This window comes from Capra hircus, chromosome 14, assembly GCF_001704415.2.
Source record: "Capra hircus breed San Clemente chromosome 14, ASM170441v1, whole genome shotgun sequence".
Classification (NCBI taxonomy): domain Eukaryota; kingdom Metazoa; phylum Chordata; class Mammalia; order Artiodactyla; family Bovidae; genus Capra; species Capra hircus.
Genome location: NC_030821.1, coordinates 79497736 through 79510890, shown reverse-complemented (window position 1 = coordinate 79510890; position 13155 = coordinate 79497736).

Below are 13155 nucleotides of genomic sequence, written 5' to 3'. Positions count from 1 at the left end.
TGCGCGGCCAGTACAATCAGCTGGAGCCCCGCCAGGTCAGGGCCTGTGACCTCAGACCTTGTGGGAAGGCTAGGGTGGGGGTGCTGGAGCCTGGGGGAGTCCAGGGCTTGCTCAGTGGGGTGGTAGGGATGCTGGGCGCAGATGCTCACAAAGCAAAGGGGCGTGGTGGTCAGCATTAGCACCAACATCCTTGGCCCTTCCTGGGTGCCGGGCACAGTGTGGAGCCTCCCCCACCTCCCAGCTCAGAGCGGGCCCCTGACGCCCCGGGTTCCAGGGCTGCACGGGGCACAGGAGGGGCCTGGCTCTCGGGAAAGGACACGGGAGTGGGCTGCCTGTCCCGCGAAGCCCGTGGTGACAGTGATGCTGGCCCCAGGGAGCGGCACTAACGGTGGGTTCAGGCAGGGAGGCTCCGACAGCTTTACTCTCCCAGGCCTGTGAGCTGGCCTCTGGGCAGTCACAGAGGAGGGAAGGTCCGTGCCCAGTGCTTGCCCCAGCCCAGCACCACCTGTGGCCTTTCCTCCACGGTCAGAGTCCAGGTCAATGCCAGGTTCTCACTTTAATTCATACTAGAGAGTGAATGGCTGACTCTAGGTGACTTTTGTGCTTGGGGGCGGAGGGGTTGCAATTCTTCTGGGACAATCCCCGCCTCTAGGAGGAGGGGGCCTCTCGGCAAACACTGATTAGGCACCTGTCCCACCCCGCTTCACACGCACTGTCTCACTAATCCCCACCACATGTGGAGGTAAGAGCCCAAGGAAAAACTGGGATCCAGATTGGGCTTGGCCAAGCCCCCCTCCCCTTGTCCCACATGTGAAATCCCACCGTCCGGCCTGGGCTCCTCGGGGACTGAAAGACCGTGGGGACGCAGGAGGCCAGGGCCCCAGCTGAGCCTTCCACCGCCCTAAGAGTAGTCTGATGGCATTGTGCAGAACCCTCGCTCACTGGCCTCAGTTTTCCCCACTCTCCACTTCTCCCCCTCCCCTCCTTGGCCTTGCATCTGGCGGGCAAGGGGCTGGGGGCGAGAGGTTCACCGCACACGACTTTGTCTGAGCCCCCACCACTTCCTCAGACACTTGCTCCCTCCTCCTGACGGCTGGCTCCCTCCCACTGCAGTGTCCTCCACAGGGACACAGGCCCCAGGCACCTCTAGAGGCCAGACTTGTTCCCACGAGGGCTGGGGTGTGAAGCCTCCGCACCGTCCTCTACATGGCCTCCCTTCCCAGATTTCTGAGAAGCTCAAGTGACGTGAGGTGGCCTGTGTATTTATATCTGATGTAAACAGTCTCCTCAACGAGGCTTCCTCATCCTGAATTAAAACTGTTTATTCAAATCTGTGCCCTTGACTCAGCGCCCTGGCTGGCAGGCAGGGGTCGCCGAGAGGCACTGAGCCAGGTGGGGCCCCCCGCGTACCCCCCAGCATTGCTCACTATCCTGTGGCTGGGTGGTGGTGGTGATGGGGTCGAGGTTTTGCCATCGCTGCTGGGGGCAGGTGCCAGAGCCTCTCTAAAGGGTGAGGGTCGGAGGGGACACAGGTGGCACAGTGTGGGCAGCGTGTGGGGCAGTAGCTGTGTGCCACCCTGGCACACATAGACCAGCAGGGTGAGCGTCCTCACTCCACCTTGGCCCCCGCTCTGCCTGCCCAGGGAGAGAACATAGACCTGGGCGGGTGAGCCAGACTGTCCGCAGCATCCAACCAGATCCCTGAAGGCACGAGGGCGGGGGAGGGGAGGGGTCGGCGGGTCAACAATGAGGGAGGGACTGTGGTGCCGCTCCCAGAGCGGATTTACGAAGCAAGCGCCTCCGAACCTCCCCTGAAGCCTGAGTGTTCACCCCCATCTCCCGGAGAGGGAAACTGAGGCTCTGGGTGTCCAGGAGGGGGCTCGAATGTGAACTCCAGGCTCACGCGCAGCCCAGGAAGCGAGGGTGAGGAGGGCACTGCCTGGGTGGGGGTCATCACTCTCGCTTTCTGGCACCCTCGGAGGCCGGAGGCGTCTAGAGGTAAATATTAGGGCCTGTTTAGATTAAGCTCCATTAATAGCAGGAAATGTCCCCGGGCGCCCGCCCCGGCTTCCTGGAGGCCTCTGATGCTTGAGCAGAGGCGGGGGCCTGCAGAAATGGGTGTCCCACCAATGTCCTGGCTTACACCCTGTCCTCGCTGCCCCCGCCCCCACCCCAGCCCCAATCCCTCCGGAGGCTGTGTCCACCCGCTCCCGCTGCCCTCCCCTCCTCAAGCCCCGGGCAGGGGAGCTCAGGCGGCCGTGGCTGTGAGGGGGACCCCTGAATGAGCTGAAGACACCCATGGGGCTGGTCACCCCCCAACATCCTCCCACCCACTGGGGCAGGCCCCATGCCCCAGGGGTCTGTGTTGCCAGTTTGCAGAGGAGAAAACTGTGGGTGGATGATGGAGTGGGGGCAATCCGAGGCTACACAATGCCGCCTTAAAAATGGAGCTAGAACGCCCCACCCAGACCTGCATGACCCCGGGGCCAGGGCCCCCACCACCTCCTGAAGCCCTGGGAGGAGCCAGGAAAGCTGTGGGCCAGGGAGGTGGGCCCCGTCAGCGGGATGCCAGCAAACAGGAGGGCGCCCCGGTGCTGCGAGAGGGCTCCCTGTGCTCAGGGGCTGGGCAGGCCTGAGGAAATGCCCCCCCTTCCCTGCCACCAGCCTCGGGCCCTGCTGTCTCCCTGGGCTGCCCATCACCCCCGCTCCCGCCGACTCCACTGGCAGGAGGAGGGCACGGGGCTCGCCCATGGCCTCCCTGGGGCACCTGTTCTCTTCCAGGCCTCAGTCTCCGCAGGCCCATTGCCCTGCCAGTCTGCCCAGGACCAACCCCAACGGTCCTCCTTATGGGTCCCTCCCCCAGGCCCCCAGGGCCAGCACCCATCCCGCTGCAGGACAGACCACAGGGCCCAGCTGCGCCCTCCAGAGTGGCTGCCTGCCCACCAGCACCCTTAGTCCCTTGCTGAGCCCTCAGGAACTGAACTCCCCCACCCCCGTTTCATCCTGGTTCCCCAGATGATGCCAACGCTCTGCCCTTCACAGGGCCCAAGGGAGCCTGCAGCCTGGGGGAAGAGCTGAGTGGTGGAAGCTCAGAGCCCCCTACCACACCACATGGGACCAGCCAAGTAGATGCAGCCTGGAGGGCTTCTTGGAGGAGGAGATGCTCAAGGCTCTTCCCTCCTGGTCCTCACCTGGCCGGCCTGGCTTCCAGCTCTCCGAGGTGGGCCTCTGCTGAGGTTGGGGTGTTGGGAAAGTTTTCAAGCATCAAGTGTCCAACAGGCTGGCAGGGCCAGGGCCTTTCAGCCCCACGTCGCAGATGAAGAAACTGACGCCTGGGGGAGTGTGGACAGAAGCCGATGCACTGGAACCGCACACGCTCGTTGCAGCCCAGCTCACCCGCGAGCCTGCTGACTCAGACTCCTCAAGCCTCGGCTCTGCCCCCATAACAGGGGCCTGCTCCCTAGGCCACAGGTGCCCCCTGAGCTGAGACCAGAGACAGCTCTCACCAGGCTGGAGACAAGGCCTAGTGGTCCCTCCAGGTCCCCTTGCCCACTCTGGGCCCCAGTTGCCTCGTCTGTCATCTGGCACTCAGAACGAACAGCGCCCGGGGTGTTAGACCCTCAGCTCCCAGGTCAGCGAGGACTGAAGTGGGAAATGCTCCATGCCTCTGAACCAGCCTGAGGCTCTGCTCGCCCTGCCCTGTAGCCCCTCAGCTTTTCGGGGCCCAGTCTTGGGCAGAGAGGTGACCTCATGAGACCTAGGATCCCCAGTCACCCACCAGGGGCACCCCATGGCAGAGTGGGGGCTCCTGATGGGGGTCCAGATGGAAGTAGGGGTGAGGCGTGACCTTGGTGTGCACACCCAGAGGCCATGGGGGGTGAAATGCACCTGTGTACCCCAGGGCCTGGCGACCAGCGGCCTGGGGACCCGCTTTGTGGAGGAGTTCTGGGGCCTGCGAGGGTCTGCCCGGCCCACCCACCCCCATGGGCACCGCTCCCAGTGGCCTGCTGGGGACTGAGGGTCAGGTTCTAGTGTGCAGGGTGCTGAACCCCGCTCCACTATTTCTCCAGAGCAAACCTCTGGGGCGCAGCTTCTGGGACCTTAATGCCTGAGGCTGATGGGGTGGGTGCCACAGCCCAACCCTGGGGCAGGGGTAACATGGTGACCCACCTGCGTCAGGCCGCTCGGCCACACCGGCCTCTCCAGCCACGGGCAAGACACGCACCTCAGTTTCCTTCCCTTCTGCCAAAAGGTGTGTGCGTGTGTGTGCAGTATGTGTGTGTGCATTATCGTGTGTCTATGTGTGTCTGGATGTGTGTATCTGTGTGAATGCACGTTGTGCCCTTCTGTTTTGTCTTTGTGTACATATGCGTGTGTGTACTATGTGTGTGCTGTTGGGTGTCTGTGTGTGTGCACCTGTGTAAATGTATATGTGTTGTGTCCATATGTTTTGTCTATGTATACATGTGTACTTGTGTGTGTGTCCATTGTGTGTCTGTGTGTATATGTACATGTGTGTGCACTGTTGTGTCTGTATGCACGTATGAGTGTATCTGTGTGAGTGTATACGTGTGCTGTGTCCATATTTTTGTCTAAATACACACACGTAAGTGTGAATGTGCATTGTGTGTGTGTGATATGTATGTATCTCTTCCCACAGTACTCAGCAGTCCATAATTAGTGATTAAACTGAGCCAAGGGCTTCCCTTCTGGCTCAGCTGGTAATAAAGAATCCGCCTGCAATGCAGGAGCCTTGGGTTCGATCCCTGGGTCGGGAAGATCCCCTGGAGAAAGGAAAGGCTACCCATCCCAGTATTCTGGCCTCAAGAATTCCATGGACAGTAAAGTCCATGGGGTCGCAGGAGTCAGACATACCCATCCCAGTATTCTGGCCTCAAGAATTCCATGGACAGTAAAGTCCATGGGGTCGCAGGAGTCAGACATACCCATCCCAGTATTCTGGCCTCAAGAATTCCATGGACAGTAAAGTCCATGGGGTCGCAGGAGTCAGACATGACTGAGCGACTTTCACTTTCACCTTCATGGGAAAAGAAATAACGAAGACCTTTTGGGCTTCCCTGGTGACTCCGTAAAGAATCCGCCTGCAATGCGGAAGACCTGCGTTCCATCCCTGGGTTGGGAAGGTCCCCTGCAGGAGGGCATGGCAACCCACTCCAGTGTTCTTGCCTGGAGAATCCCCATGGAGCGAGGAGGCTAGCGGGCTGCAGTCCATGGGGTCACAAAGAGTCGGACACTCCTGAGTGACTAAGCACAGCACCAACCGAGCTAATGAAGGAAATGGGGCTTCCCTGAGGAAGACCCCAGCACACCCATTCATTTCCCTTCATTCCTTCACAGCGTCCCCTACCTTACTGTGCCAGGTGTGACCTGAGGGCCTCCCTCCCAACAGGACCCCTGCCCTCCCCTTCCACGTGCACGTGTGCACACACACATGTGTGCACATGCGCACACTGGTCACAGGGACTGAGACTCCTCCGTTCTCTCTCATCCCTCTGGGTTAAGCCCTGTCTTTGACACTCTGGCCTCAGGCAGGCAGGACTCCTGCGTTCTCCAAGCTGTCAATGATCTCGGTGGAGGCCTCCCAGGCTTGGCCCCAGCCCCTTCGGCGGATTCCCTGGGAGGGTCCATTGGATGGAGGCGTTTGGGGGCTGCGGCCACCAGGTGGCGCTGCTGGCCTGGGAGAGGCACCCGAGGTGTCTGCCGCCCGCCGGGACCTCCTGATCGCCTCTGCCATCTGATCCTTGGAGGGCAATCCTGGAAGGCTGCCTGGAGGAGCTACAGCTCCCTTATCCCCCGGGAAGAAGAGTGACACTGCCCCAGGAAGCCCCTGACCCCTTCAGCTATTCAAGGCAGCACCTCATTCCAGCCAGGGAAGAGGCTGGGTGGGGCAGTCAGGGACGGGAAGGAGCAGACAGTGAGCCAGCCCCTCTTGGTGGGCTTGGAACAAGGCCAACGACTCCATGACACATGGGAACGCTGGCATCTGTGGGCAGCTGGGGCTCCCCTGAGACCCTGCCTCCTCCTCCAGCATGCGATCCAGGGAAGCTGAGAGCCCCTCAAGGCCATATGCGGTCCCAAGGTTCAGAACCTCATTCACTGTCTCGTGAGCCCAGAGAGGGTCAGACAGCTGCCCCGAGTCACACAGCCTGGCAGTCGAGCAGAAGAGAATCGTGACCAAGGGCTGGGCTGTCCAGACAAGCAGCACTGGGCGTGTCTAAGCACAGTGCTGCCACCAGCCCCAAAGCCAGGCAGGGAGGAAGTAGGAAAGGACAGACAGGCGGACGCTAGGGACCGTGCCCTGGGTCTGAGTCTCTGCCTGGCCAGGCAGAGGGGACAGGCCCTGTACTGGGTGCAGAGCGCAGTGACCCTCGGCCCTGGCCCGACAGCTGGGTTGTGCCACTGCCCATGGCCCAACCTGCCCACAGCCCATCCACCCTGCGGCCCCTCGGGGCAGGCAGCCGCCCCCTCCCAGGCTCACTAAGGAGGGCAGCCCAACCCCCAGGGGTGGCTCAGGGCCTGGGTTCCTGGAGACAAGGTGTCAGGTGGACTAGCCTCTCCTGACATGCCTCATCGCGCTCTGGAGGAAGCTAGGGTCAGGGTTCCCGGGGCCAAGACCCTTGGAGAGCCTCACGGAACAAGGGCCGGCCTGTCCCTCCCTCGGACATGTATTCCCTCTTATTCTCCCAACTCCAGGACTGTCACCCGTCCCCAGAGCCCCTCGGGTCTCCCCGAATACCAGGCCTTTGCTGGGCCAGGGAGATGGAAATGACCCTGGAATCCTGAACCCTAACTCTTTATCCCAGAACCCCCACATCTTCCCGGCACCCTTTCTCCTTCACTGCCTTGGCTCCAGAACTTTTGTTCGCTCCCTCCTCCCTGCCTGTGGCCTCTGCCCACCCCAGCCTCTCACGGGAGTAGCCTCAGGCCTCAGTGCCTGCCAAGGACTCAAAGGGAATGAGAAGTGAGCGGCCAGGTGAGGGAGGCAAGAGAGGGAAGTCTGTGGGCCTGAAAAGTAGGCTTCTGGCTGGAGCACCGAGCCCTGGGCCTCCTGGGAAAATCCACCTTGCCTAGTGCCCCTGGTGGCTGCAGGCGACACACACTGGATCCCTGCTGCGCTCTTAGGATGGCATGTCCCCCACGCCTGGGAGGGGCCCTCCGGAGACAAGCTAGAGCCCACAGAGGGGATGCTGGAAGTGAGGAAGGGTGTTCAGAGGCCGCGAGTGAGAGCCAGCCCACAGGATGCAAGGCGAGAAGGGAATGGACAGGTGGGGTGGTCGGGGCCCACCCAGCCCTGAGCCAGACACACAGTGAGCTCTCCAGAAAGATCCGTGCTTGGAGGGGCCAGGATCAAATCCCAGATCCACCCTTTGGTTGCTATGTGACCTTTGGGCAGGGGAGTTGGCCTCTCTGAGCCTCATCGATAAAGCGGTCATACTCAGTTGAACTTCTCAGGTTGTTGGGATGAAAATGCAGGGAAGGGGACGAGAGGTTCAACCGACCTCCACTCTCAGGTTGATGGGAACAGTCCGCCAATGTGTCACTCACCGGGTACTTAGTGAGCACGTACTGTGCTGCCTGGTGTGGGGTGGACGAAGCCACAGGCCAAGGAGCCCACCGCCTGCTCCAGGGCGACGAGGTCCTGGCAGAGACCACAGCTGCCCTCCAGGGAGCTGGGGAGGCTCACCAGAGAAAAGGAGGTTTCTCTGGGTTTTGAGGGATGCATAGGCACTTGACCCTCAGAGAAGCAGGTGAGGGCCGGCCTCAGAGCGGTCGGGCAGCCACGCCGTGGTGGGAAACACGGGGTCAGAGGCCAGCGGCCTGGCGGGAGGCCCTCAGGCAGGTCACCCTCCTCCCCGGCTTCAATTCCCTCGTCTGTAAAATGAGGGGAGGAGCGCTGTCTTGAGATAACGGCTGTGGAAAGGGACAGGCGAATGCTGGTGTTCCCTGTTTAATATTCCATGTTCTTTTTTGAGGCCAGGGTTATTTCTGTGCACACTTGGCTATTTCCAGGCCAGAGCTCGCCCTTTCCCACAAATGATCCCCGCTTCCCAGGCTGCGGTAGGAGGGCTTCCAGGCAGGAGGACAACGAGGGAGCCGCAAGGGGCAGAAACAGTATCTGCCTGCCAACAGACCCCCCTGATGGGCAGGAGCCCAGGGTGCCTGGAAGCCAGTCTGAGAGCCCTGGATACTCAGTTCTAGATCCAAGCCCGCGCTTTCCAGCTGCAGGGGGTCCAAGGCCCACAGGATGTCGGGGGGGACGAGAGGAGTGACCGGCACCACGTGCGGCATCTTCTCCACCCCCACCCTCCCAGAAATCAGCCCACCATTGGCCGTCCCCAACCCAGAGGACAGCCCAGGGCGCTGACACCTGGAGGGCAGGTGGGCAAGGAGGGAGCGTGGGGGCCCTCCCTGCCCTCCAGCCAGGCTCTGTACCTGTGACCAAGGCGCCCGGGCACCCTGGGCAGCCTCCCCCAGCCTCTGCAAAGCCCCCATCCTCACCGCCTCTCCCCACCTCAGGAGCCTGCGGGACGGGGCGTCCACCCCAGCAGTCCACAGGCCCTGCCTCCATGTCGTGGCGCGGCATAGGATGGAGGGCAAGAAAGACCAGGGCCCCGAGGGAAGGAGGAGGCTGGGAAAGGCCTGTGGGCGTGAGAAGAGGGCGGGAGGCCAGGGAGGAGGCAAAGGTCAGCAGGAGATGTACAGTCTGCTGGAAGCGGGGACCAAGAGCCCTCATCCCAATTTGGGGGGTGGTCGCCACCCCAGGCTCTTGCAGGGACCCCAAGGCCCAGCCGGCTCGATTAGGATGTCTGCCATGGGGCTGGGGGTGGGGACAGGTGTCTACTCAGAACACTCTGGCTCCTGGACCCTCAGAAGCTTAGTGTTTGAGAGTCTTCAGGTCCAAGAGCTCTGAGTCTGTGGAACTGTGAAGTGAAGTCGCTCAGTCGTATCTGACTCTTTGCAACCCCATGGACTGTAGCCTACTACGCTCCTCGCTCCATGGGATTTTCCAGGCAAGAGTACTGGAATGGGTTGTCATTTCCTTCTCCAGAGGATCTTGACCCAGGGATCGAACCCAGGTCTCCCGCACTGTAGGCAGACGCTTTACGGTCTGAGCCACCAGGGAAGCCCCTTTGGGAATGTAGGATTTGCCAATTCTGGAACCTCAGGCAGGAAGGTTATCTGCAGGCCTCTCCTGTGCTCAAAAAGCCTGGAGGGACCTCCTACTTCCTGCCAACCCCACACCAGCCCAGCCTGGCCCCGCCCTGGGAACTGGGCAGGCCTGGGGCGGTGAGCCCTGGGGAACAGAGCACGGCCAGGACCCTGAAAAGTGGAGCTCAAACCCCAGCTTCAGCCGAATGTCCATCAACAGGGGAGCAGTTAAACAGCCACTTGGTGGAATATTATTCAACCATGAAAAGGAATGAGGCTCAGACACACACCGCTGCATGGATGGACCTGGGAAACACGCTACGTGCAAGCGGCCAGATGCACACAAGAATCATCCTGTGTGATGCCATTTATAGGAAATATCCAGAACAGGCAAATCCACAGAGACAGAGAGGAGATTAGCAACTGCCAGGGCCTAGAGGCTGGAAACAGGGAGGGGCTGCTTAATGGATCCAGGGCTTCCTTGTGGGGTGATGGGGCACTCTGGACTCAGAGGGAGGGGGTGGTTGCTCAACGTTGTGAATGTACCAGACACCACTGAATTGTACACTTTAACATGGTGATTTTATGTTGTGTGAATTTCACTTCAATTAAAAAAAAAAACACTATTAAAAACTCCTTATCTGAGAAGCAGGGAGAGCAACACCCTACAAGACCGTTGACAGGATTAACCAAAAGTACCATCTGTACCTTGTGTGACCCGCCCAGCACTGCCTGCAGCCAAGCCCAGTGCTCAGATCAGGCAGGCTGGGGTGAGTCAGCACAGGGAAGTGCAACCTCCCTGCTGGCCCCAGAGTCTCCAGGGAGACCCCAAAGGACCCCAGAGAGTGGCCGGGGACCTCACCTACTTGTGCATCACCCACCATCCCTGCCATTCCCGTCAGGACCCCAGCAGCACGCGGGAAGGGGGCTGGGTACCCCCAGAAGAGTCTGCATGTGACCTGGGGGCCACCCAGGCCCACCTGTCTCCATGGGCCTGCAGGCGAGGGCCAGCTAAGTGCTCCCAGGACTAAGTGCAGGTCCCAGGACTGGGCGAACACCCCGGCCCCACGAAGGCAGCTGGGCAGGCCCGGGGCCTCAGCCAGCCTCTGGCCCTAGAAAAGTCAGTCTCCTAGAGCTGCTGCACCAAATGATGACACAATCAGCAGCTTAAAACAACTCCGTCTATTCTCTCCAAGCTCTCAAGGCCAAGAGTCCCGAGATCAGCGGGCTGGTTGCCTCCGGAGGCTCCAGGGGGCGATCCCTTGGCTTTCTAGCCCCTCCTGTCCCTTCCAGCCAGCAGAGCTCCCAGGCCCACGCCGCCTCTCCCCCAACCCCGTCCTTGCCCCCGGCCCCGGGGCCCATTGCTTCCAGGCTCATGTCTCCTGTTGCTCCCCCAGCAGACTGGTGCTCCCTGAAGGCGGGTCTACAGGGAATTGCTCCATCATCCCAGTGCTGGCTCAGGGTGCTCCCACCCCGGTGCCTTCGGCCCAGCCTTGGCAAAGCCTTCCTATCTTCCCAGGCCTCAGCCGTGCCAACCACTCAAATAAATTAATGTTCCCATCACCGCTGACTCACAGATGAGAACACAGAAGACCCTGCCAATGGCTGCCCACCCCTGGCCCGCCCCAGAACAGCCCTTCCCCTGGTGGGGACGGTGCCATGAGCCCAAGGAGCCGCCAGCTGCCCACATCGAGGCCACTTTGGTGTCCTTCCTAAGAGTCTGGGGGCTTGGTGATCATGCTCCAGCTCTTCGAGGAGGGCGGGAACCCCCACCTCACCTCACAAAAGAGGAAACCCAGGCTGGCACCCACCCTAGGGAGGGAAGCTTCAGCTCAGACTCCAGGCCTGGTAGGACCTGGAGGACTCGCCATGGCTCCTTATATTAGAACAGCCCAGGGGAACTCAGGGACCCCATGGTCCAGGAGTCTGTCCCCCAAGGGGACCTCAGAAACTCTGTGGTCCAGGAGCCAGACCACACAGAGAACTCAAGAGAGCCGCAGACGGAGAGTCCTCAGCCCTGCAGGCCCCTGGGCGGGCCTGGTCCGCAGCCCTTCTTGAGCTAGGCGGGTGCGTGAGCCAGCCAAGGCAGGCAGCTGAACTTTCAGCAGCAGCGAAGGCGAGACAGGGAAAGCAGAGGGCAGGGAGGGGTGGCTGAGGTCAGACATCACTGACAAACAGAGTAGTGGATAAACAGGGAGAGGGAGCGGCTGGAAGACAGGAGATGCTATCAGGGCTGCTGAAATGTTAATTACAGACCTCTCCACCTCTCCCAGATCTGAGGGTGCCCTTTATGTGCCAGCCGTCTCACCTCTGCTCTCCCCAGCAAGCCTCGCCACGAGAGGGCACAGGGTGGGGACTGCCTCCTAGTTCACAGACAGCAAACAGACACTGGGATATGGGATACACGGGGGCTTTTCCTCGTAGCTTACAATCCGCCTGCAATGCAACAGACCTGGGTTCGATCCCTGGGTTGTGAAGATCCCCAGGAATGGCATTCTTGCCTGGAGAATACCTCTGGACAGAGGAGGTCCAGAGGGGTCCGTGGGGTCACAAAGAGTCAGATGTGACTGAGCTACTAACACTTTCGCTGTTCCTCCTGTTTGACAGAGGACAACACCCAGGCTCTGGCAGGTGGAGTCACTTGTCCGGGGCACACAGCTCTTTCGTTGCAGAGTCTGAATCCAGGACTGTGGAGCAGACTCCCATCTCCTTCATCTCTGCTGCCTGGTTAATCAGCTCCATCAGCCTGGTTTCAGGGGCCTATGCTGCCACCAGGTTTAGGGCAGAGCTCCTAAAGGAGGATCAGGGTGCTCCCTGCTCCATCAGCAGAGGCAGGGTCCCTTCCTGCGTCTGCCTCCCCAGCAGGATGACCTTGGGCATGCTGCCTAACCTCTCTGAGCTGTTTCCTAGTCTGCAAATGGGCTGTTAAGAGGATTTATTTCCTGAATAAATAAGAGATAATACAAAAAAAGGAACAAAGCCTGCTACACAGGACACCCTTAATAAGTGTCAGCTGCTGGCAGTGTCTCATGAGTGTTTGTTTAAGGCTGGAAACTCCAGGAACGTTATAGGATCAGATGTGACCCCAATGGGGGGTGTTTCAGGGCTGCGACAGCAGTCGAGGGAAGGGAAAGCTTGCAAAGGCCCGAAGCCCATGTCAAGGCCCCTCACCGGCTGCTCGGCCACTGCTGGCTAAGGGGATTATGGGGCCCTCGGGATGGATCTTATCGGATCAAGTGCTGCCCTCCACTCAGGGGAATTTAGAATGAGTTCTCATTTTTGCTCGGCACAGCCTGTCTCCCAGCACAGCGTGACACCCTGCCATTCCCCCAGAACCTTAGCTCTGAGCACCGCCACAGCCCAACAGGCCCCTCTTCCATCAAGCCCTGACGCTGTGAACAGAAATACAGGCTCACAGCCTCCACTTGCCGCTCATCCTGAACCAGTCCCCTGGCTTCACCCTTCAGGCCCGTCATGCCTACCCAGGTCCTTGGCCACAGGGACCCAGTAGAGCTTAGCAGGACCCTATGGGGCCCTGCATGCGCTTCCCTGGCGGCTCCCTGGTAAAAAATCTGCCCGCATTGTAGGAGACCTGGGTTCCATTCCTGGGTCAGGAAGATCCCCTGGAGGAGGGTATGACAGCCCACTCCAGTATCCTTGCCTGAAGAATTCTACGGACAGAGGAGCCTGGCGGGCTATAGTCCATGGGGTCACAAAGAGTGAGACATGACTGAGCGACTAACACACACAGACAGGACCCTGCAGGACCCAAAAGCCTTTCTGGGTCCCTCCATTACTTGTTTGTTGGAACTAGGCTTCATTCAGCCTCCTAGGAACCTTCCCTGAGTTCCAAGGAACAGATTCAAAGTTGTCAATCAGGAAAGGGAGAGAGTCCCTTGGACTGCATGATCTAACCAGTCAATTCTAAAGGAAATCAGTCCTGAATAGTCACAGGAAGGACTGATGCTGAAGTTGAAACTCCAA